General features: G+C 37.4%; 1 long non-coding RNA gene across 1 annotated transcript; it reads left to right on the top strand.

Annotated features, from left to right (window-relative positions):
* The first annotated feature begins 19,978 nt into the window (after window positions 1-19,978).
* On the top strand, window positions 19,979-21,378 carry LOC121254078. Its single transcript, XR_005938571.1, has 2 exons — window positions 19,979-20,029; window positions 20,918-21,378. It is a non-coding gene; the product is annotated as an uncharacterized LOC121254078 (long non-coding RNA).
* The last annotated feature ends 2,803 nt before the right edge of the window (window positions 21,379-24,181 follow it).

The following is a 24,181-nucleotide window of genomic DNA, read 5'->3' as shown; positions in this document are numbered from 1 at the left end:
CATGTGTCTAACTAGATTACACACGTACCTTACCCCCTTATCACTTAAGACCAACATATAACACTTGATCATCTGCTTGTGTAGACAAGCACCATACTCCGATACGAACCTTTTCTTAACTCGGCTAGCATAACTCTTCATGCTACCCGTCCCTTTTGACAGTTCATCCCAACACTTTACACGACAAGACTCCGTTCACAACCATGCCTTACGTCACGTCATATAGCTCGAGATTACTCCCAAGCTACACTGTGACTGTGTCACGTCACCTGACATCTTGCTATGCTATTTCTATGCCAACTCCTATCTCATCACGAGTACGGTTCCTCACGTACTCCTAACACATCGTGTCATCTCGTCACAATCCCGTTGCTCCATTCCTATGCTAACTCTTCACCTATCATAAGCACGACTGCTGGTAACCATGTCACTTCATGACATTCCCCAATCATGCTTTTGCTGCTCACTCCTACACTTGTTCTGCCACTTCACACATACTCCCAGCCATAAGTTAATTATGATGACACTGGTCACCTCAGACTATAGGCCACATCACAACTAATTCGGGACAGTGTTCCACAGTTCCCGACCCGACTCACCATGCTCTACGCCCATCAACCACACAACCATCCTTATCTTTGTGACACACTATACGGTGTATCGCTGTATCTCATGGAATACACTCCACGTATATTCCCTTCACACACACTACAACCCATCACCACTGCGGCATACGCGCCATATGGTGCATCACTCCACCACAAGGAGTACACTCCACGTGTACTTCCTTCACACATGCTACGCCACATGGAGTACACTCCACGTGTACTCTTCCCATTCCACATTATGCCAGGAGGGTATATTTTACACATACTCTCCTTATCCCACACTAGGCCACAAGAGTACGCTCTGCGTGTACTCTTTTCCCAAACCACACGACGCCACGCCACCATTGCAACACAATGCACAACACTACATCGCACACATGCCAGCTACACCCAACACTTCACTACATAGAAACGCCCAACACTTCGTTACATAGAATGCCCAACACTTCACTTCACAGCACATCACAATACAATGAACTCCACAAATACTAATAGCACAGTCCACAACCTAATCAACTCATTAACATCAAACATAAATAACGAGGGATAAAGAGTTATACCATCGACAGGATAACCCGTGCATTGCTCGCTGATCGTCACAGTCGATGATGTCGGAATGGTCGTACGTGGCGGCTAACCCATGTACAGTGGCTGTTTGGGCGTTTGGATAGCTAAGTGTGGTCTTGGAAGGGCTCATGGTGTCCTCATGGTGACGGTGAGGGGTGGTACACAATGTATCTAGCCATGTACAGTGGCGGTCAGCCACATACATTGGCTGTCCATCACGTAAAGTGGCAGTTCTAGGAGGGGCTGAGCATGGAGGGGCTTAGAAGGACCTTAGCAAGGTGATGGCGGCATTGGGGTGGCGCCACGGTGGCCTACGGCTGTGGGTCAAGCTTGGGAAGGAGGGAGAGTCTATGAGGGAGTAAGAGAGCTTGGAAGAGGGGAAGGACTTGGCTGGCTTGGAGGAGCTCGGGGAGGTGTCACAGTGGCCAGAGGAAGCTCCGGTGGTGGTGCGGCACCTGGGTAGCCACGCACGGTGACACAAGGGAAGAAACCCGTGTGTGAGGGAGGAGAGAGCCCGTGCGGTTGAGGGAGGCTATGGGCCTCGAGTCAAGTGGAGGAGGAAGGGGGAGGGAAAGGGAAGTTCATGGTGGTGCTTGGTGGGGTTGGGACTGTCGGTGGCCTTGAAGCCATGCGAAACCCATTTATGGGTTTCGTGCATGCGTGCGACAGAGGGGGAGAGGAAGGTTGTCGTGGCTTGGGTTCCATGGGAGAGGTTCACCGGTGGGAGGGGAGGCCATTGGTGGCGGTGTGGTGGCTGCGTACGGAGGTGCAAGGAGGAGAAATGGGTTTTTTTACCCATTTCAGCTGCTTACCGTGAAAAGAGGGGGAGGGCTGCACGGTGGAGGCCAGCTTCGGTGGTGGAGGGAGGCTCAATGGCGTGAGGGGATGTCGATGGTGGGGGCGGTGAGGCCAGGCAGTGCACGTCGGCACCCAGCTAAGCTGAGGAAGAAATGGCTAGGAGAGGGGCAGTGTACGCCGTACACGTGAGGGAGAGGGAGGAGAGAGAATGGGGAGGGAAAAGTGAGGGAGAAGAGAGAGCGGTCTGGATATTTAATCCAGTCCCTTTGTCTTGAGATCTTCAAAACGATCTAACGATGAGGAATTAAAACACTGATTTGAAAATGCGTAAATATTAACTTAATTAAAAGCACTAAGAGGAATTAAGGTAGAATATTATTTAAACTAAATTTTAGTTTATAAAATAATATTCCTTCATCATTAATAAAATGATGAAATCTTATTTAATATATTTAAAGAATAAAATCATTTACTTTAATTAGAGTTTTAAATATAATTTTAAATCTCATAATATTTTAAATAACTAGAATCATTTTAATAAATGATATTAAAATGATTTCCAACAACTATAATATTTTTGGAGCTCTTCAAAAATATTATAATTGTCTTATTTAAAATCAAGCTTAGTTCAATAACACTGAAAAATACTCCATATAAATATTTTCAATGCATTTAAAACACTGGGTGTACTTTAAAAATCACATAATATCTTTGAAAACATGTCATCGGGGTTCGGCACGCATAACAAGGCTCACAGTCACTAGAGAGGAGGGTAGACTGTTACATAATTTTCGCCCTCAGAATTTGCTATTTTCTGAAAGAAGAAGCGTACGTAAGAAGGAAGGAGCATGGTGTTACAAATTAGATGAGATGCGATGAGATGTGTTGTGAAAACAAACAAGGCGGGATTTTTTGGCATACTATCACTAGGCGCACAATGGGATTTGTAACACCCCGTTCTCGGAGGTCTGGAGAGTTATCTCATATTACCTAAAATCGTCTTCAATATCACAACTATAAAATTTAAAAGACTCCATAAAATATTAATTCCTTTGTTCAACCAAAATATCCATGTTCCTTCAAAGGGACAACAAAGAAATTCTCAATAACATAAATTAAAAACTCCCTAAAGACTCAAAAAATCCTTAACCCAACACATCAAGATATCTGAAAATAATCAATTTACTAACTATGACTCCAAATAAGTACTTGTACTCTTGGACACTTATTCCTCTATGATCATCACACCTTGCTAAAACTTATTACTCTTGTTCTCCAGTTGAACCATCAAAATTATCTGAAAAATGTTAGGAGATAAGGGGTAAGTTATTAATAACTCAGTAAGCAGAGAACATATACTAGTGTGTAAACATGATCATTTACAGAGTTCAGAGTGCAGAACAAAATACTTTTCTTTCAGAATGCAGAATGAGAATATTTGTTTTCAAAATGCAGAGTCAGAACATGTTATAAAAAATATCAGAGTGAAAGTTTGAAAATATTCATACTTAAAATCCCTTTGGTATAGCATAAACTGAAACATCGCATCTTATCTTATCATATCAGAATAGGGACAATGTTTAACTGCTGTGGTAGGATTGTACAAATCTCGGTAGCTAACCGAGCATAAACAGAATGTGAATTTTTAAAAGTACTTTGGCATAACATATATGATTCATCATCATCATCATATCAGAGCATCATATCAGAATAGATACTATGTTTAACCCCCGTAGTAGGGTTGTACATCTACGGATAACCAAGTAGATGCATATAAGAACTGAAATAGAGTACCACTATTCTTTCCCGTGGTAGGGCCATATCATATCAGAACAGAAGCCATGTAAAAGCCTCGTGGTAGGGTCTCTAACTGAACGGAGAAGAAACAAAATCAGAGACAGAACCAGATAGTCATGCCAAAGGTTTTTCAGATGCCACATCTTATCAAAATAAAGTATTGAATAGAATCAGAACATAACAGAATCATATCACAAAAATATAAGTTATGCACAAATTTTCACATTCACTATTTTTGCATAGTTCGGAAACATAATGTCAAAAATAACCTCATGTCTACATCAGTCATGACAAAAATACTTTCTCTTTCATCAGAGTCCATGAGTACTGCTGAACAAATAACTGGGGTTGTTTTCATGACAAAACATGCACATTTTCCAAGAGGGATCTTAGTTCATTTTATTTTATGCAAAGTCTAGTATAGGAACTCCGCTTACTTGGACTTCTTAGTTTTTCAAAAATTTTCCTCAATAAATGCCGAACAAAAATTACTCGTCACCTATAAAATAATCACGTAAGTTTCATAAATTTTCAGTCGGACACGTATTTCGATATTTAAACCTGAAATGCTAAATAACATTTTATCCTAAAAAAATCTAACATTTTCGTGACCCTAAGATGTCAACAATTCTTGAATACATCGATTTTCACTTAATTTCACATGCTAATCGATTGAATTCTAAAACCATCCTCGGCCCCCACTCAACTAATTTCTAACACCATAATATCATCATAATAATAAGACAATTTTATCCGAATCCAACTAAGGTCTTTCGTAAAAAATAAACACATCTTATATTGAAATTTCAAACCTCATGCCTTGACTTATAACTCTAGGGGTAAAAATGTAATATCATGACCTAACCTTCCCTATCAAAACTGTACGTAACATACAACAGTAACTTTCTAAGGGAAAAATTGAATCTTACCAGAAGGGAAACCGTGCTACAGAGGCATTGCACTCCACGAGAGAGAGCTGCTCGAGACGGCAAACTGAGTGGTGCGATGAAGATGCAGTTGAGTTGAAGGGCTGGTTATGAGAGAGAGAGAGAGTGATGAGCAAGAAAGAGAGAATGGAGAGTGAGAGATGCGTGAAAGAGAAACAAAGAGGGAGATTACTGTGAGGCAGCGAGGCTGAGGTGGAGTGAGGTGGACCTAGGGTGACGGAAGTCTTCGCCGACGGTTTCTGTGGGGTTGCAACGTGAAGGAACTCTTGGTGGGGAGTGGTTGCAGTGGCTCAAGGTAGGAGGAAACAGATCCTCTGTTTCGGGAGTGAGGAACAGATGTTTCAAGGGATGGCTAAAGGTGGCTACACTGGTGGGTTCACGGCTGGGTCACGGTGGTGGGGTATGGCAGCATTGTGGAGATGCATGCAGTGGCTTGCCCTCCTTGGGAAGCTGCAGCTTCTGTGTGATGGTTGAGTAAAATCGTGAAGGTGCAGGCTGGCTTTTGGCCGTGTGTGGGTGAGTCTCTTGCCTTGCAATCCGTGTGCTCGGCATCTCAAGTGGTGCTACCCGTGGTGATGATCTTCCTCTGCTGGCCGTGGGTGGTGGACTGTAAAAGTGCATTGGGGGGGGGGGGGAGGAGGGTGATGCGAGGGCTGGGGGTACGATGCTGAGTATGCTGACGGTAGGAGAAAACGGTGGTAGAAGCTATGAGGGTTGTGAATGAAGTGTATAAATAGGTGATTGATATAAAAACCCTAGAGTAGGGAAGTGGAAATCTGCTGTGAGGGAGCGGGATATGGATTGATAAGCAGGGAGAGTTTTAGTATCTAAATCTGTTGATAGGAAGATATTATGTGAGAAACAGAAAGGGTAAACCACAGAATCGTGGGGAGTTAAAAATGAAATGGAGAGAAAATCGGGAGAAATATATATGGTTGTTTGATCAAAGTAGTGGTATATCTAGCCGCTGCTGAAAACCCTAGTGGGAAGATCACATACATGCATGGGATATGGGAGTGAAAACGGCTCCCTGATTTCCACGGCTTGGGCTTACTGGTCCATTCCATGTATTTGGGCTCATGGGTATGATACGATAAATGGGCTTTTCCTCTGACTTTTGGGCCTCGATCCAAAAGTCTATAATATTGCGACTTGTCCTATAAATATTTCTAGCCCATAAAATATATGTAACCCAATCCAAAAATATTTCAAGAATTTAAATCATAATGACAAGTCTATTAGAAAATTTGATGTCCGTTAAAGACAATTTGGGCCAGTAAAATAGTACTAAAAAAAAAGTCAACTAGGTTTTTCATATGCTTAGCCTGAAAATATATATAAAAAAAAAAAAAAAACATGCTTGGCGCTAGGCCCTGGCGTTACAGTATTAATGTAAGCATAAGCATGCAAAATGTGCTTGCTTGGTCCTACTGTTAGTCTGTTTCAATTGTGGTGGGTCGAGACACTAGTGGCGTATGTTGGATGCTAAACTTATTTCAATATATCTTAAATCATTCATAAGATTTATTATTTTATCAACTTTTCACAACACGTTAAACATATCTCAATCTACTTTATATATTTAAACATATGTCAACCTACTTCTACATTTAAACACATCTCAATGGAATTCATAAAGCATTATTATTCACAGATCAACTCAGATCATTTGAGATCCCCTCAACACCTAAATGCAACCAATTCCAAGGTTAGATTTAAAACTAAAATGAGCATGGTTAATAATATGAAAAAAAAAACAAAAGAAAAATCACATAGAATAATAGAAAAGAGAAAAATGAATAAAAATCTTAAATTATATATAATATAATTTATTCTTAATTATATATAGTATAATTTAACCTTAATGAAAATCTTAATTACAGGAGATCTCTCCCCGCCACCACATACAAAGGAAAATGAGAAAGAAAAATAAAAAGAATATTATTTATAGCATGATTAATGGTATGAAAAAAAAAACAAAAGAAAATCAAATAGGACTTATAATTTTATTCCCAGATATCATTTAGGCACAAAACACTTTTTAATTTTAAATCTTTCATCTAATTATTACCTAAAAGTATTCAAATACAAAAATAATACAACTTTTACTAGGGGTGTAACCGGTCCGGTTCAGTCCAGTTTTGGCTATATTTTAGAACCGAATCAGTATACACCGGTTTTGAGATTTGAAGAACTGATACTGTACCAATTACATTCACAAACCGGTACTTTCGATTTTTCCAGTTCCGGTCTGGTTTTAATATAGTATTAGTGGATTATTTAGTTAGTATAACTATACTATAATGATATAGTGGATTATATAGTGGATTTTATAGTGATATAGTACTAGTATAACTACTAATACTATAATGATTTATATAGTTATTTATATATAGTAGATTACTAATAGTATAAGTAATAGTATTAGTGTGCATATATATATATACACACATATGTAATAGTATCATATAGTGATATAGTATTTGATTATGTATGTTAGTGATAATATGCTAGTGATAATATGTCAGTTTCTAACTTATTTATATATTTGATTATATATATTAGTGATAATATTATATATGTTATATATAAAAAATATTTTATGTAATATTAATATATATATATATATATATGAACAGGTCCAGTCTGGTTCAGTCCAGTGTAAGAAAAAAGAAAATAAAAACTAGACTGATTTAAAAAAAAAATGAAATTATTATCAGACTGAACCGGGTTTGGAACCCATCGATTCGGTTCGATTCAGTCCGATTCACCGGTTTCTTTTTTCACTCTTAACTTTTAAAAACTTTAAAACAAAACACAAAAATCAATACAAGTGCTACAAATGTCAAAAAAAAAAAAAAATTAATACACCTTTTCTAAATTTCAAAATAGAAATTATAGGGTAATACTATTGTGCCGCCCAACTTTTATCGCTAGGCGTGTCCCCTAGTGCAATTAACATTTTTTTTTCTTTTTGCAAACATCTTTTAACGCTTTCCAAACATTTAAAAAAAATATACAAATCACTAGTGGTAATTTTCTTAAACATTTTAGAAAAGACTTTTGAAAAATAAAAGAAAATACAATAACAGTCAAACCCAGTTGAAAATTCAAAGGGCAAAGTAGAATTTTCTAAATTATATAGGGGTGCTACTCACACTCTTGGGGTAAGAGTGCCCCCATCTTGCACTCCGACCCTGGCATGGGCAGGAGGGTGGGGTTTACCCATTGGAATCTGGCCCCGCACCTTGTGGGAAGGGCCCCGTCCGAGTACCGAGAGTGAATTTGGACCTCAGCTCCGTCAGCTGCCCCCTCCCTTGTTTGGCCCAAATGGGCCCATAACCTATAAAATGGAACAAATACCATTCTAAATTATCTAAATTAGAAATTAATGTTATACATATTACATAAAATGAAACAAAACTTGTTAAAGCATTAAACATAAAGTCAAAAGTTCTACCAATTAAGTGAGTAACTTCTAATTTCTAACTAATAATTTTAAACTATTACTATAATACAAATTAATATAAAATTATTACAAATTATCGAAAAATATTACAAATTTTTAAGTAATTTAAATGAATAATAATGTTTCAATCAAATAACAAATTGTAGTAAGATAACTTATGACTTATGAGATCATTTGACATTGACTTTGAGTCTTGAGATTGGAATTTAGGCGTCGTCGACAAGTGACATTTTGACATTATAAAACCTGAAACATTAATAGGAAAAACAATTATAATTACAATCAATATATACATATGTAAAAAGTTAGAAACTTAAAACTACAAGTACAAACCAAGATTAGATCATAAGGTTCTGGTTGTAGGCTTTTCTGTCAATAATTCAAGATTAGATCATTGGAAATTTGAGATTAGGGTTGGGCAAGTGAGACTATAAATTGAAAAACAAAATAAGAGAAAAAAAAATCATAAATACGGACATTATTTAGAGAAGTAAAAAAGTTAAAAATTAAAAGTACAAACTAAGATGAGATCATTGAGATTAAGATTGGGCATGTAACAGTGAGACTATAAAAGTTGAAAAAAATATAACATAATAATAATTAGAATTACAGATTATATACATACTACATATAATTAAGAGACAAATTATACAAATCAATGGCAATAGTGGATCTTACTAGGAAGTCATATTGAGGCCGATGTAAACGTAGCCTCATTTATCGAAGTTGTCCTTATAACAATTAAATTTAAAATTAAGACCGGTCAAATGAATATAAGGAATAACACAATATCTTATAAGCAAAAGTAAATCGATGAATTAAAAGCGATTACCCAATCCATTCTGACCACCACCCACCTCCTTGTCTACCTCCACAATGTCTACCACATTCGGAATATAAATTTTCTTCCATTTGATCTAATTTCGAGTGCGAATAAATGCCTCCATAGTAGTAGGAGACAATAAACTATGGAATGGATACAATATGTGCCCCCGGTAGTAATATGGATGACCAAAATACTGCAGGCAATGTCTCTAAGGATGAGATACTGATTGTATTAACCTTCCACCAAGATAAAATATCAAACCCCAGCTTAAACAGGTGCATCTCTACTGCCAAGTATCTATCTAACTCAGAATGGCCGTCTGATGGCTGATGAAGCTTAGAAACCTGCTCCAACCTTTTATCCCACCCCAATGTACGCTTTTTCCCCATTTTGACTTCTGGAGGAGGAAATGCAATAGCTGTAGGTGTCGGAATATTACCCTCCCTGAATGCGGCAAACTCATTAAACAATCTTTTAAGGGTTTCCCTAACCCTTACCGCAATATGATTCATCCATGCCTTCACGTTCACCAATCCAAAGCCATACGTTATGCAATCAATTTTGTACTGGTGTCAAGGACAATAGCCACATATAGGAAAATGTTTATCCTAATCAAATATCTCTAATACTTGTCATATTTAGTCCTCATTCTCATTACCATTTCCCACAACCTAGTATAGTCACTTCCGTATATTTGATTCAGTTGTTATTCCATCTAATATACTTGTTGACAAAATCCATTAGATGTAACATACAAAGAACCAAAAATGGTGGTTGTGACTTCATAGAAAAGCCTAAATAATTCTATAAAAATCTCAACTACAACCTAATCATCATCATTAGGTTTGCCCAATCCCCCCACATCATTAAAATGGTTGACATATTGTATGTCCTCCTCACCCAATAAGTGAAATGCCTTTCTATACTCCTGGCTCATCTCCAACATTAAAAAGGTTGGGTTCCATCTTGAAAAAATATGACATCCCCAAACTCCGCTGGGGATGGAACTGAGACTTGGAGAGTCAAGACATGCAACACATGATTGCATACCCCCGTTCATGATAGTTAATATACAATGCATCATAGTATGCAACTAGCAGTATGGAATAATCATTGTCTAAAAAGGGTGACTTCTACAAATCTTTGCGCCATAATGAACTAAACATCCCAACATTCAAATTAAACATAAGAACATTCAAATTAAACATAATTAATGCCTTACTTAAAAGAGGTCCAATCTATAAGGCATAAGTTCAAACACAACTGGGAGATAGAATCTGCTAAATACAAACAACATCAAGATAGCTTAAATAATTTATCTAAGGTGTAGCATGGTAATCAAGACCATCTCTAAAAACATCATAATCAATTCCAACTTGTGATCAAGGTCGAGCTCATCCTTCATCATACGTATCTAGGGATTGGAGTCCATCACCATCTTGATCGTTAAAGTTTGGTCCTGCTACAACTTCTACAATTTTGAGAAGAATGATAGTTGGGACTACCATAATAAGATTCATTGAAATCTCAGTAAGTTAAATAACCAATTTTTACAAAAATAAGATATTCATGATAGATGATAAATATAAGATGTATGCATGACATGTAGAAAACTGTATTCGACTTTCATCCAGATTCCTCAGCATCTTTAAGAAAACTTTGATGCACATTTTCTTATAGAGACATCTTTTTTTAAAGCATACTTTTAGTTATTAGAGTCATTATCACATAACATAAGGTATCATCATAGTTCCCCATTTACGTTGTGAGTACCTACTGGTGACCATAATACAACTCATGTTGAGACCACATTATAAGAGCTGTGCAGATATATTTTTCAATGCATTGACCTCTTAAACATATCACCATCATCATAACATATGCACCCACCAGAATGATGTGTTATGTACGATTTCACTCCGGTATTCTTTATAATGAATCTACTCGAAGACCGTTGATAGCTTGTTGTCAACCCAAGGGTTACCATTCAATTTTTATTCATTCCAGAGTTGATAAAGGAGTTCTACTAGGATATTCTCTCATCCTAGCATTGGTTCATGCTAAAACATCTTCATGTTATGCTTTTTGACAAAATATTTTATTACATGTTCATTTCGTAACATGTAGTGTACTTTATGATAGAAACATATTTTCATGCTCCATGCTAAAAACAACGTGCTTTCATGGTTCGTGTAAAAATAATATGACACTTGCCATGTATACATGTAGTCAAATGTTCAATGATGTATCATATGATATTTCATGATCAAAATGACATGTATAACATGAATGTGACATTTATACAATAATCATAAATAAATTATCCAAGAGTAAGTTAGAAGCTAACTTATAAACTTCCTAAGTTCTAAAAATGTTGCTTTTGAAATACAATATGTGCTAGAGTTAGGAAGTATGAAATGTCTAGAATCTAACAAACCAAAATTAGTATTTGCAAAATTTACCTCTAGTTTATCCGAAATTGCTATTTAGGCCTTAAACTTTCACTATTTGTATTTTGGCCCCAAATTCCACCAATTTGCACAAACTTCATTTAATCCATCTTCTTATTCTATATATGATCTTAGAATTTCATGAATCAAACATCCACCATGAGAATTTCATCCAATTCGTGGCATGCATATGGCTTGATTTACATTATGTGTGATTTTAAGCCTATAATCCTTAAGAACTCTTTATGACCAATAATTGGATATGAACTTATTAACATGTTAATAACTTAGATTTAAGCAATATGGAATCATATCAACATCCATGTGATGAAAAAAATAAACCATCATGAATTCACAAAAACCTAGTACTTAGCATGATGTATCTAACTTCTCTTTAACATATGAATCCTTATACATCCAAAGAATCATGCATTCTAACTCTTGAAATGGTGATGATAATAGGCTTCTAGAATTTTATAACACATGCTTTGGAGACTTAATCATGATATCACAAGATAACCTCCAAACAAGTCAAAGTTGAAACATGCTAGATGATCAACCCAAGATATAGATTTATAAACCTACCATGACATGTTGTTTTCCTTCAATAAAAACCTTTGATTAATTAAACAATACATTAGCTAATCTTACTAAATCATATCAAGATATGTCATGACTAAAGCTTCACATCAAAACAATTTATCCATGAAGAACACCAAATTTGAACCAAAATATTCTTCCCAAAGATTAAACTCATGTAACTCAATCCATCTCATTCTCATACCTTAAAACAAAGCCTAATATGTGATTCTAACTTCCAAAAAATAGATATGGGAGATTTACTCACTAATTCATGTCTTTAAGACAACCCTATCACCCTTCAAGGACTTTAATCTCACCACTCAGTTTCACTCTCCTTAACACTATGGATGTCTAGATCTCAAGAAAGCTAAGGAAATGCTTGAGATTTGCATTGGAGGAAGTGAGGGAAGGAGAGTGCTATTTATAGAGTTTGAGTGAGGAAGCAAAAGGTGAAGAGGTGCACAGTTTAGCTAAAGTGTAGTGTAGGTGGTCGGTGTAAGTTTTGGTGGAGTGCATGCTTGAATTTCCATATCTGTACAATTTAACACACCACACTATTAACTCAGGGACAAGGACCAAAGGATGGTGATAGATGAGTGGTTTCATAAGTTAGGACAAAATTAATTGATTCCTCAAGGGAAACCAAGTGTAGGTCGATGGTTTTAGTCTTTAAAACTTGTCTAGATATGATCAACTTTAGTCCTAATCCTTGTGGAAAGTTCTTGGTCTCTATTTCCGTACTTTTTGAGTGAATTTTCTAGAAGTGTATTCGAGGCATGAATGTTGGACACTTGGTGTTTGATGTGCAGCAAAAGGAAGTGGGTTGAATGGGGAAGGGTTTAGCCTAGAGTTTGCACTTGGTTTCCCACCATTTTGTCAGTGGTGTTGATCATTTCTGGGGTGGGTTCTTAGGGTGATTTGATGACACATATCCAGAGCTAGGTGTGGTACTATAGGCATGTGAAGATGGTTGGATTTATTGCAGAAACATTTTGAAAGCAATGGTGAAGTTTGGCTGAAAACAAGTTCTATTTTGCAAGGTGAAATAGTTTGGTTTTTGGAGTGACCATGGGGGCTATTCTAGGCTTCATCTTAGGCCTGAATCTTCCAGAACTAGGTATCATGAGAGTGGGTTAATCAAGTTCAGAAAATCAGTTGATGAGGTGGTTGAAAGAATAAGGATTTGTTGGCTTGTTCTTGGAGTGCATCGGTTTGCACCTAGTGCATCCGATTGGTTTGTTTCTTGGCATTGGCATTCCTTCCCACTTCGTGACATTAGTTGCAATCTAACTACTATTCTAGAGCTGTGGAAGATTGATCCAATGCAAGTGAAGAAGATGAAAAATTCAGAAAAAATGATAGAATGAAAAGCTAGAAGGAATTGGCATGCATGGTGTCAAAGTTACTATTCAATGGGACGATGAAGGGTTTTGGAAATATGAGCTTGAGGTCATGATGGAGGGTTGGCCATGATTAAAACAATATCCGTAGGGGTGTGTGGGAGGTTTTGCAAGAGAAGGAAAACTATTTGCTAGGTGGTTGTATTTACTATTTGAAACAATGAGGGGAATCCTAGGCTTAAACTCCGAGTGGTGTATTCTCATTGGGCATAAAACTTCTATTGTGCTAAACCTTAATTTAGGCCTCGAAATGGGCCTTCTCTTGGGCATCATGTTCATTGTGACGCCCCTAGCCCCCCGCTTGGGATTGAACGGTGACTGAAGTGTTGGGACATGTAACACGAGGCTACATACCCCTCGTATATGGTAGTTAAGATGCAATGCACCTATTGGTCTAACCGTATGTAGTATATCGTAGAGGAAAATTCTACTTAGGTCAATTTAAACTAGACAAATATCATGGTACCAAAACACATAAAACTCCCTAAAGGCACAAAGTCTGAAGGTGTAATGCAATTTAGCAACAAGGGGTAACTCCAGAATAATGCATTTCTACTTCGGTCTTATTAAGTTCTTTGTACTGAGAGAGGTAAAGTTTGGGGCATTTTTTTTCTTAGGGCATGAAAATGTTAGTGAGTTGCAGAAAATGCTTCCTTGAAGTTAATGGTTGCTGGTGATGATCTTTAAACTCAGATATGTTTTGTTATGTTTTTATATATTCTGAAACTGGAGGGCCTTATAAATATATATATATATATATATATATATAATATGTTCTGAAACTTATATATGATGGGAATCATAAACTGTGGGGTGTCGACACCAATTAAAGATGCATGCATCTGTCATATAAGAAAGAAAATAGGTGGTTCATGGAGGGATCGAGATCAGTTCCATGAATTTTATGTTAAGCATGCGATATATACATGCGAGTTAACCCGAAAAGTTGTTACCATTATAGTCATCTGTTTCCAAGGATTTTGACTTTTGGTGATGAATGGACCACCTTCTAGGCTGATCCAACTGAAGTATAAATGGTTACATTTAAGAATGTCCTGGGATGGTGAGGAAGTATCAACACCTGGAGGATTTTAACTAGGCAGTGAGACCACTTCTGATAACATGAGCATTATTTACAGCCATGAAGCTAGGAATCTTTATTGGAAAGAAAATAGGGAGATCAAAAGTGAAGAAGCACAAGGCTAGTTCAAAAGTGAAAATGGGTAGCTGTTGTGCTTAGCTTATATTCCCAGAGTTAAAGTACAATAAGAACTAATGTTTCTGCCAAATGTTTATGTATAGCTTCAGGATAGACCTGTCTGGCTCTTTCTAATTTGTAAAGATTCACTTATGCTAGTCAACTAATTTGTTGTGATTATTAGTAATGTTGGCTGGTTTAGCACATGAACATGCTCTGTTTTAGACTCTGGAAAACCAAGTCCTTGAACTCGGATAGGTTATGAATATAATGACAATTTGCAAGTATTTAGACTTCTTGATTCTTTGTTGGGGTACTTCCAATGACATTAGACTTGGACAGGTACAATTTACATACACAGGCGAGATCAAACCATGTGCATAAGTTGTTTTCATTACACATGTTAATTTAATGGCATACAATTTACATACATGGGTTTCATCAAATCATGTGCACAAGTTGTTTCCATTCAAAAACCATCTACATCATGAAGGAGCATTATCACCTCCACTACTAACCTAAAAGTAAAAACAACTAAAAATTCATTACTCAACAAGAAACCAAAAAACTTATCTGCCCATAATCGTACTCAACAATAGATGAAGCTCAAATTACCTTGATATTCCATTGAAATTAACCACATGAGTGCATCTTTTGAAATTAACCACATGTTCATGAAATAAATGCCATCAAGTACAAGAACAGACTCCCATAACTTCAGGATCATTCCAATTATACAAATAATGTGGCTATCTAAATACATAACATGAATGGATATTTTGACCCATAACTTCAGGATTATTCTAGTTATACAAATACTGTGGCTATCTAAATTCATAACATGAATGGATATTTTAAGATTCAATCAAAATCTTTGTAAAAAGAGTAACATCTTCAATGAATCCTCTGTCATTTCAGCACCATAGTCAGAGTTGTAGCCACCCATTGTATAGCCATAACTTGTAAATCAGGGGTTATTTTTCAACTTCATTTAGAAACAACCATAAGAAAGTGAAAGGGAGTGAAAAGGAAAAGTTCGCAAGCGCAGTGATCAAGTGTGATGCAGTGAGCTCCAGGCCTGCATGGTTCACTAGAGCCACAAAGCTCAACGGCCTCTTTAGTTACCTAAAGAGACTTGGAAGACCAACTCCAAGACAATGCACTAAACACCTTCGCAAGCACAATAATAAAGCCATACTTGGAGTAGAAATTTATTAAATCAAAATGAGATTTCCCTGAACAAACTATTCACAAATGATCATATTAGGCGCCAAGTGAATAGAGGGGCAATGAAGCTTAGATCTAAGAAACAATAGAAATACAAACAAGATTTCATGATCATATGATTGGTTTAGTATTACATAAAGAATAATGAAGAATCAATCCATGGTCCAGTTCTTCTATTTAATGATAAACTCCAACAGAACTTGATAGCTAAAATCATCCATGGGAAGGATCACAATAATAAAGCCATTCTTTGTGCAGAAATAATTAAAACCAAAATAAGATTTCTCTGAACAAGCTATTCACAATATCATATTAGGTGGCAAGTGATGAGAGGGGAGTTGAAGCTTAGATCTCTGAAACAAAAAGAAATGAAACAATAGTCACAATCAATTAATTGATTAAGTATTGAATAGAAAATAACGAGAAATCAATCCATGCTCCAGTGTTATACTTCTGAATGCAAGAAAACAAGGATGAAAGAAAGACTAGGTAGTCAATTTTAGAAAGACTAGAGCATAGGAATAGTGATTCACAATATTAACACAACCAAAATAAAGCTAATAACATTTGAGATTCCCTTGAAATTAAATATATTGAGCAAGAGCAGTTAAATGGGATGTCCTCTAAAGAATTCAGGCTTTTCTCAGTAAATAATACATTAAATGATGCGATGTCTTTTATTGAAATTGCAATCACTAATGCAGAAACCACGCCAAAGCTAGACCATAGATAGACCATACAAGAGCAAAAAGTTCAAAATAAAAGGTCTAAAAGATTTAGAAAGAAAGCAAACAGACTTAAACATACATTGAGGACTGAAAACGGACAACACACATGACTAAGGGACATAAACATTTAAAAGATAACGAAGATCAAAACTTATCAAAGGCGAGAGAGTCAAAAAAAAAAAAAAAAACTCCAGTAAATTACATATTTGATAAACAAGTTAGACCCATAAGAAATGATATGAAGAAGAAATTGCATATTTCCCTGCAACAACCTTTACTCACATCCTTGAGGGACTTGTTCTTGCTAGTTTGCCAAGAAATCTCTCTTTCGACATTGTCTTCATCCTCATCATTAAAGCCAAAAGGAGGCGGATGAGGTGGTTTTGACGACTGTTGCTTCTTCTTCTGTTGTGCCGACAACCTTAGGTTCAACCCATATCTTAATTGTTTCATTTTACTTTCTCTTCTTACTCTTTCTCTAAAATAAAGAGCCAAAAAGCAGCAAGATCATTGTCACAAACCAATTTTCTTATTTTTATCAATCTAATAACGCAAGTAAAATCACATTATACAACTTTATTCTCTAAAATGCTTCAACAATAAACAATTAGGGCCTCAAAATGTTTATTGATAAACAACTTTATCAATAGTTATCAAACTATTGATAACTATGGAGTAGTATTTCTCCTATGACTCCAAGTGAATCCTTGAAATCATAGTGAAATCCCAATTAGAATCAATGAAACCCAATAGGAAGGAAAAAATCATCTTACGATTGATAAATCTCAAAATCTGTACAATAAATTCATTGGAAAAATAACCAAGGCTGAAAAAATTTCAAAAATCTTATAAAACTCAAGCATATAACCACGTAAAAGTGAAAAATTTTGGTTTATACATTTAAAGGTACTAGAGAAAAGACGTGAAAAACATATGGAATAAGGAGCCATAAATACGAACGGCTATCTAAAATAGAGAAATCAAGTATATTTTGAAGTAAAAATTGTAAAATGCTAACACAAAATTGCATGAGATCCATTAAAATGCACAAAACTGCCTTTGAGGCCTACGAATCCGAAGGAAAGTGACACTCTACACGCACAAACAAGAATGTTTGAAAAAGTATATATGCAGCGAGAGAGAGAGAGAGAGAGAGAGAGAGAGAGAGAGAGGCTTACGGAGCAGCAGAGTCATAGCGAAGTTAGAGATGAGAAAGGTGGAGCCACCGAGCTTTAGCTGAGCAGAGAGAATGAGAGGGAACTTTTGATCAGCTTTGCACTTGGGGAGCATGGTACGACTGAGTCCCTCAGCGCCTAACGCAGCATTGTAGAACTGAATGGCATCGGTCGCCTTGGGAACCTCCACAAGCAGTTGTGGTGTAATACCCGAATCCTACTACTTAGATTCTTATGTCATTTATTAATTCTTTAAGTTAAATATTTTGAAATAAAGACTTTTATTATCTTATTATCTTATTATTTTATTTTAAAGATGGGTGTGCTTTTATTTCATATGGGTTATTAAATAATTCTAGGGTATGATTTTTAAGACCTTACAATATTTTCTTTCAAGCCCTTTAATTTTATTTACTCGAGAAATGACCCAAACTCTTTTTACCATTGGATGAGTAGGTAGAGGAAATATCTTCCCACATTTGATCTCCACCATTCATTCCCTAGCTTATTGGACAAGTTTAATTAAATCCCTTTGACATTTCTCCCTTTGAACCCGTAGCTTCCCCCATAAGCCAAATTAGATCTCTTTTCCTTCTCCTACACGTCGGCTTCCAAGAGACAAGAAAACAAATCCTCATTTTCCTCTTGCACCCACCGACATCTAGAATAAGGAAAGGAAGAGCACTCTCCTAGCCCTCACTGTGCGACTAACGCACTACTCTCCCATTCCATTTCTCTTCCAATCTCAAGCCAAACATCTATTTTTCCTTCTCTCAAGAGGAAAATAACAAGGTAAGAATACCCTCAATCTTCTCCCTTGTGTGTTTCGAAATATTAGCCATGGTTTAATCAAGTGGAGTTTTCCTTTTTGTGAATGTTAATGCTTCGGTTTGGACTTCCAGCCAAGGGATTTGTGTGCCCTCTATTTCCCTAAGCCGAACCTACCTTCCTCCTCCCCATTTTGGTGTTTTGGGAAAGATTTCACCAAAGGTAAAAAATCCTAACTTGACCCACTCGGTTTTAGTTGATTTTGGGAGACCCATTGAGTTGTTTTAGTTTGGATCTTAATTTTTAGTTGTTGTTTATGTATTAATAAACCTTAAAACTTTGTTTTTTGGCCAAACTGAGTATGTTGAAGTTGTTTTGCCATGTATCTCCTATCATTCGAAAATGGTATATTTTCTTATTTAACTTAGTTAGTCACAAGTGATGATTGGTTGAGCTTTGATGTATACATATAGATGTATGAAGAAGCCGTGTGTTATACTCTGTTTTGTGTTCCAGCCGTGTGCTTTCCAAGGCAGATTTTGTAGTCCTTTCTTGTGTTTTCTTGAGTCTAAGCCATGTTTTAATTATGCCTCTATGTGTTAAATTAATTAAGTTGAGGTTTATAATTTTAGATATATTTTCCTCAAGTTTATGGCCTAAGTAAGCCACTAGGAATTTTAAATTAAACTAGTAAGCTTACCTTAGGAATTTTAAGTTGCCAACTGTTGTACCTTTTTAATTATACTATGTTTTTAGAAAAATATATAAGGCTTTCTTAAGTTTTCTACAACTCTTGTATTATTTAATTGTATAGTTGAGATTTTGGTTAAGAGAGGGATGTTTAAGACCATGAATGTACTAAGACTTGCTAGCTGCCCATGTACTGCAAAAGTTTTGAAATATGTTCTGTTTTGAAGCCAAAATCAGCCCATTCCATCCCTTGCTCAATTTCACCCTATTGTTTAACCAAAGATAAATTTTAGTATGAAAAACCCTTGATGAACAAGTGACAAAAATCGACCCTCTTGTGAGCATTGCCTTTTGTTGGATTTACTTTCCATATAATGTTACGAAGCTATTGAATGCCCTCTTTGATGAAAAGTTTCAGATTTTGTATCACTTCCTTGTTCCCTTCCATTCTTAAATAAATCCCTATCACCTATATATTTCTAACCTACGATTACTACCTATGCTTCATATAGAAAACGATGGCCTTTAAAAAAGGGATAGCAGGCAAGTTATGTACCTTCATGAGTTCTTTAAATGTCAAAATGAGGATATTAATGTCTTCACTTAGTGCCATGTATAGTGGGTAGCTAAATGGGTTAAGAAAAAAAAAACACTTCAATTCCAATTTGGAATTTAAGTGAGCGCGTAGGGGTGTCAGATAGTAAAGCTTTATGTGAAATGAATATTATTATGTTTATCCCATTTCATTGAATAGGAGTTTATTTTTAAGATTCAAGGAACCTACTTGTAAAGCATCGAGGTAAGTAGCTATGACCATGCTCCTTACAAAAAGCTCTCTTATGAAAGAATGTCTCTCTCTCTCTCTCTCCCTCTTCAAATGTTCTTCTAGAGAAAGAATAAATGTATAAATATTATGTATAAGCCTTTCTTGGTAGCCCCTATTAAGCACCCTTTTGATTATAATTGTGTGTATGTAAGGTAATGCAACATGAGATTTTTATGCATGCTCTCTCTTAATAGCTATGCCTTACCTGTATGTAGCATAACATGAAACACTCTTTTCAAAGAAACGCATATGCATTTGGACTAAAGAAAGATAATGAAAATGTTGATTTCAAAAAAAGGAAAGAAAAGGAAAGAAAGCATGAAAGTACATAACGACCATATGAATGAAAGGGTACCAAAGGAATTGGTAGATTGCAATGCTGGGTAAATGGTACTGGTTGTGCACCCAGTGCTGCGCCCCACGAAAGGGCTTCCCAACCTGTGGCCGCGGGTGGAATTCGGGTCCAAAAGACCACTAAGCCCAACACACAGGACGTAATAGTGTGTATCGGCCAAAGAAAGTGAAACTTAAAGTAAAGTTATTTCTTAGAAATGTTTATGCATGAAAGTATAGTTATGCCAACTTAAAGTAAAGTTATTTCTTAGAAATGTTTATGCATGAAAGTATAGTTATGCCTTAAGCTGTTTATGCATGAAAGTATAGTTATGCCTTAAACCATTTATGCATGAAAGTATAGTTATTCCTTAAACTGTTTATGCATGAAAGCATTGTCAAGAATTAGCAAATCTTTTATGTATGCATGTTTTCAAAAGAAAAGATTATGTGATTAATAGGTTAACGGCATGGTGTACTGCTTACTGAGTATCAGACTCACTTTGTGTTTATGTTTTAAACGTCCAGGTATGGATGAAGAGGTTGTGGAGCTAGGCACTGTTGAGGAGGGAGGGGCCGATGCTTAGAGTTCCCTGTTGGTTCAGCTTTTGATGATAATGTTTATGTTTTTATGTTTTTATGATGGGTCCCGTGTTGGGACGTCTTGTTGGCTTGACTTTAAGACAATATGTCTTTGGGCATGATGTAAACAATATGGTGGGATGATGGTAATGGTGTAACTTCTATGGTGGGGTGATGGTAACCCCACATACAATGGTTTAATGCCTTTTTGTATGTGTTGTAGGGATTGAGTCTCCTCTTATTTCAGACTAGTTATGTTTGGTGAATGAATGACGGACTCTGAGAGTCCTTTATTTAGAATATTGAACAGATCATCAATCAGGTGTTTCTTTTAAATTAGAAGTGCAGAGTACATGCATAACATGTTCACGCATATCCCTTATTACCCTCGTAGAAAAATAAATAAATATAGTACTAATAGTGATTAGGAAAGAACAGGTCATGGGTCACGGCCTTGTCCTAGGTTAGGGCGGGGTTGTGACATGTGGCTTTACCACTGTGAAAACTAAGACGTCGATGACAGCTCCCTAAGCGGCTCCTCTGTTATGGACCTCCTGCTGCGCCATTGAATCTCTGAGGGATAGAAAATAAGAACCAAGCCTCAAAGACAGATAGAGAGAGTGTGAAACCCTAGCCTTAGGAGAGAGAAAGAACCAAGCCTCTCGGGGAGTAGCGGTGCTGAGTAGATGGTGTAGCATAGCTCAGTGTCACTAGACAGAGAGACGACATCGCCTGGAGGCGCTGGGCAGAGGAAGGTGAAGCAACGCGGGTGAGCGATGAGGTATTTCGCGGGGCTCTGAAATTTGAATGGGGCTCTAAAAGGTTTTGAAATTTGAATGGGGAAGAGAAAATCAACTGAGAATCAAAATGCACGTTTCGTTTAAAATAAAAAAAAACAGAAACCACATAGGGTGTGTGATTGTGCACCGCTACAGTGGCTACTCCCTAGAAGAACTCTTTTCCCCTCCCCTTTCTCTCTCTTCCCTCCAGCTAAACCCACCCAGTAGCCCCTTCCCCTTCCTCTTCCCCGTAGCCCAGCCCCACCAAGGCTAGCCTCGCTGCCATCGCACATCTGCTCCACTTGATGCCTACAACCTCCCCACCTCACCGATCCCCTCCACCACAAGTCTCCTCCCGCAGCACAACCATGCTTAGCCCGTTTCTCTCTCCCCAAATCTCCCTTCTCCATGCCACACTGCATGCCACCCTGAGACCCAGCCCCTCACCAGTCGATACAGCCCCTCATGGCCTCATCGATCCCCTCCCCTCCACCATGGGACTCTCTCTCTCTCCCTGCGACTAGATGGTAGCCTAAAGCCTCTCCTTCTTCTCTCCGGTTTTGCCACCATGCGCTGCTACCAGCCACTGCCATGTCATGCCTTATCGTTGCAACCTCCTTCTCCCTAGATCCGATGGTCCCCCAGCCCCATGTTTCTCCCTCCTTCTCTTCCCTCATTTCCCTTTCAGCTTCCAGTACCCACATGACACCTCACATCACCGTACACTGCCAAGCTAGCCAAGGATGACCCCTTTCCACCTCCTGCCACCACCAAAGAGCCCACACCAAACCCTAGCCACCCCAGACAACCATTGTTTTAAGGTTATGGTAGTGACCACCAAGCCCTAACCCGGCCCCTCCTTACACGTGCATAGCCGCTGCAGCGGGACCATCCTGGGCAGCAAGCGACGCAATGCTTTCAGCCTCTCGTTATGGTATAATTCCTGTCTCTTTTTATTAAGAATTATACTGTGCGAAGTTGATATTGGATTGGTATTGTAAAATGTTGGTTGGTACGATGTGTTGGTAATTGTGAAGGAGCACTATGAATTGTAGACTGTGAACGGAGTTGTTGATAATGTGGTTGCATAGTTGGAGTGTTTGGTGCTTTATATTGTTGTGGCTTGACTGTGGAGCATGAAGTTGTGGTGTAGATTGTGGTTTGTGAAGCTGTGTTTTCGTTGTACATAGTTGAAATGTTGGGGTTAACTGTGCGGTTTGTATTATGGCCGTAAGTAGTGTGGAGTGACTGGATGGTGTGCCGTGGGATGTAGTTGGTGATGTAGCAATATGCTGTGAAGTGACGGGACTAGGTGTGGAGTTTTGATGTGATGATGTTGTGCACAATGATGTGATGACTACATAGTTGCGGAGTGGTAGGATGCCATTTGAAGGGTTGGGATGAGCCATACAGTTTGAGGTGTGGTGTAAAGTGATGGGATGTGGCGTAGCTATGACGTGGTTATACGTCATGTAGATCGAGGGTAGTGTCGGGATAAGCCAAGTGGTTGGACTGGTTGTGTTAAAGGTTACATTGGTTGGATTCGAGTTGGGTGTTGATGCCGGTGGATATGAAACCTGTATGCACAAGTGGGTGTTTTAGTGAGTTATAAGTTTGTCTTAGGTCATAAAGGGGTGAGGTACATGTGTAAACTTGTTGGACATATGTGCCGGACAGATTTACCATAGGTAATGGATAGTCTGTCCTAAGCATGAGCACACGAAGCTAAGCCTCAAGTTTGGCTTAAAGTTGTGTATTATGCATGGTTAAGATTACGAGGAAGTATCGGTTAGGTTATACATGGAGGAAGGAGGGGATGTGTGTATTGGCTAAGGTTGAGATGTGTAACTTGGTTGGTCCAAGTTATGCATTGAAGTGGATGGTTCGGTACGTAGAGAGAACGATGAAGGCAACTGTGTATCTTAGCCTTTAAAGTGAATCAAGGAGGTTCACTCTGAAGGATAAGAACTTAGAGTAGAATGCTATGTGTAGGAAAGGTGACCTCAAATGGGTCGCAAGTTACAATCCTGAGAAAGAGGAAACGTGATAAAGGAAAGTATAGAAGATGGAATGGAATGAAAGAGTATGTCTGGATGAAGGAAGTACGAAGTCGAGTGTAGTTTATGTATTTTCTAAGTTTAAGTTATTCACTTGAGGAAAGGAATAACGTGAGGTTATGTATGTATGTAGGTTGTCATCTAACACGCAAATGAATGGACTGCATGTAATGGAAATAGCATGGAGTCCAGGTAAGTATTATGTTCATACTTTTTAGAGTTTTCTAAATGATATGAAATGAATGAAAATGAAATGTTTTTTTTTTTTTTTTACGATGCTTTATGAAATAAATGATGTTTTATGAAAATATGCTATGTATGAATGTTTAAAGGTATACATAGTAGCTATTGCCTTTATTTTTATGAAAAGAAAA

Source organism: Juglans microcarpa x Juglans regia, chromosome 3D (assembly GCF_004785595.1).
Source record: "Juglans microcarpa x Juglans regia isolate MS1-56 chromosome 3D, Jm3101_v1.0, whole genome shotgun sequence".
Taxonomy (NCBI): domain Eukaryota; kingdom Viridiplantae; phylum Streptophyta; class Magnoliopsida; order Fagales; family Juglandaceae; genus Juglans; species Juglans microcarpa x Juglans regia.
This window is presented reverse-complemented; position numbering and strand designations above follow the sequence as displayed.